This window comes from Penaeus vannamei, chromosome 5 (genome assembly GCF_042767895.1).
Source record: "Penaeus vannamei isolate JL-2024 chromosome 5, ASM4276789v1, whole genome shotgun sequence".
Classification (NCBI taxonomy): Eukaryota; Metazoa; Arthropoda; class Malacostraca; order Decapoda; family Penaeidae; genus Penaeus; species Penaeus vannamei.
In genome coordinates, this window is record NC_091553.1 from 1,197,758 (window position 1) to 1,200,257 (window position 2,500).

Consider the following 2,500-nt stretch of genomic DNA (forward strand, 5'->3'; position numbering starts at 1 on the left):
CAGATACATATCTTACTAAAGAATAAATTCATAGTTTCACTTTTTTCACATGGGAATAAAGAAATAGGAAAGGGAGAATTATGTATGAGCTTTAACCAGTTCCTTTGCTTCTTCATTTATTTATTTTCAAAAATTCAGTCACATTGAAAAAAATTACACAAATAATTATGTTATTAGAGAGTTTACAGATATTTATAGTATATTAGATGATACCTCCAGGAGGACAGTCATATCCTTAAAGTGGTTACTGTTAGTATATTTCCCTATTGATACCAAGATTTTGTTAATTGTTCCTTGCTGCTTCCTCTCTTATAAATTAAAAATATAGAATTATATTTCTAGACTATAATAGGAAAATATATTCTATTAACAACAGTTTTCAGAGTTTATGAAAGACATAGATATGAATATATATTAATATGTGTTAAAAGTTAATGAATGTTACTATATTAATATTGCATAACCAATAAAAGATAGCTTAACTGAAAACAGTATTAATTATATTAGCTATAAATGTTAACATCTAGCACTGTAGATACACGCTGTCCAAAAAACTATATAGGGCAGTTTTCTGTAAGATATGTGTGTAATGCAAACTGCATTACAAATTATATCTATACACATATACAGTATATACATACAGTAAGTAATACATACAGTTATTTTATTTTGTATTGTTATTTATCAGTGAATATTAAAGTTTATGTCTGATATACTAATTTGATGATTATATATTGTTTGTTTAGCATAATCAGAAATGAAAAGAATATTCCACTTTATTTTAAACTTATTCTATAACGAAAAATATTTTATCATATATCTATCTTCTGTTTATCTTATATAATTGTTTTTCCTATATGCCATTGTTCTGTTAATGAAAGTTGTTGGAAAGTTAGCACAATAATAAATATTGTATTACACATATAGTTTCATTGACTCCTTTTTTAGTTGCCGATTGTCCATGTGGGTGTGCATGTGTATGTGTGCATGGTATTTACGTGTATTGCTGCACAGGGAGCATGGCCTAATTGCCTAAATATTCATTAAAATAATCTAAATACTATGCTCCTTGTAAAAATGTTGACGACGGCAAAAGTAGAACAGAGAAGCAGCCAAAAAATCTCTCAGAGGAGGCCCTTCCTCTAGGTACCAAGCAATATCCAGAGAATAACAAAAGATGATGCTTCTGATTTGAAAAAGTGATTTAACGAACATACTCAAATTGTATTTAATAACAGAGAAAGAGAGAAAGAAATAGATAGACAGAGAGGTAGGCTCCCGCACGCACGCGCACGTACGCGTGCGCGCGCGCACACACACACACACACACACACACACACACACACACACACACACACACACACACACACACACACACACACACACACACACACACACACACACACACACACACACACATACAGAGAGAGAGAGAGAGAGTAAGAGAACACGGAATAAACGGTAGGTGGGAAGGAGCTAAGGAGAGGGGAAGGGAGGGAGGGAGAGAGAGAGAGAGAGAGAGAGAGAGAGAGAGAGAGAGAGAGAGAGAGAGAGAGAGAGAGAGAGAGAGAGAGAGAGAGAGAGAGAGAGAGAGAGAGAGGCAGGGAGGGAGGGGGAGGAAGGACGGGAGGTACGGAGGGAGGGGGGCGAGAATGCTGTACCGTTAGGAAGAAGTACAGACACACCGCCATCCGGAAGGTCAAGGCTATATGTGTCCCCAACAACCGCCTCCACCAAATTCCCCTCCTTCTTTGCACCTAACCAGCCACCTCCGCCGCTCTTCTGCAGATAGAGGAAGCAGTTGCAAAATATGAGAGGCCGATAGCGGGGAGCGACGGGGAGCGAATGCCAAACCTCCCACGTCCACAGCAGGTTCTGGAGCTCCTCATGACCCACTCCAGGTTTCTGAGCAAGGCCTTCCGAGAATGCGTTTGAGCTGCGTTGGGCTCTGTTTGTTTGATAAATGTTTTCCTGTTCTCTCTCCTGTGTGATATTGTTATTGAAATTATTGTCATCTTCGCCGCAAGGATCATTGTGCTATTCAGTGTTGTTTTCGTAATTAGTATGGTAGTCCTTTGTCGTTTTCATTGTTTATTATAATGGTTTTGCTGCTATTGGCATTGCTACTGTTAGTACTGTCATATACATAATTGTTGCTATTGTTACTGTTATTCTGCACGTATTGTCTTTACAATCACCATCCTTACTAGAAGTACTGTATAGTTATGGTAAGATTCCTCTTTGTGTCGCGTTGAAATCACCAGTGATCGTGGTAATTTTTTTCTTTAAATGTTTCTTATATGGAAAAAAAAAAATGCAAATTGCACTTCTGTTTTCTTCTTTGGAAACTTCTCTTTTAGTTCCTATATATTTAGGAATATATTCATATATATTTAGGCATTCCACTCATTGCTCCCGTTCACGAATGCATCAAATTATCCATTTCAGTGCTTATCTATTACTTAACCCGTTACCTTACCATACACATCCCAAACACACC

At 36.8% G+C, this 2,500-nt stretch overlaps 1 protein-coding gene across 1 annotated transcript in view; it reads left to right on the forward strand.

Moving 5' to 3' along the window:
- The window catches only part of unc80 (unc80, NALCN channel complex subunit), a 125,567-nt gene extending 124,672 nt beyond the window's left edge, over positions 1-895 (forward strand). The window contains exon 74 of the mRNA XM_070121720.1: positions 1-895. This exon is cut by the window's left edge and continues 1,107 nt beyond it. The gene's annotated coding sequence lies outside the window, so the exon portion shown is untranslated.
- Positions 896-2,500: the final 1,605 nt, after the last annotated feature.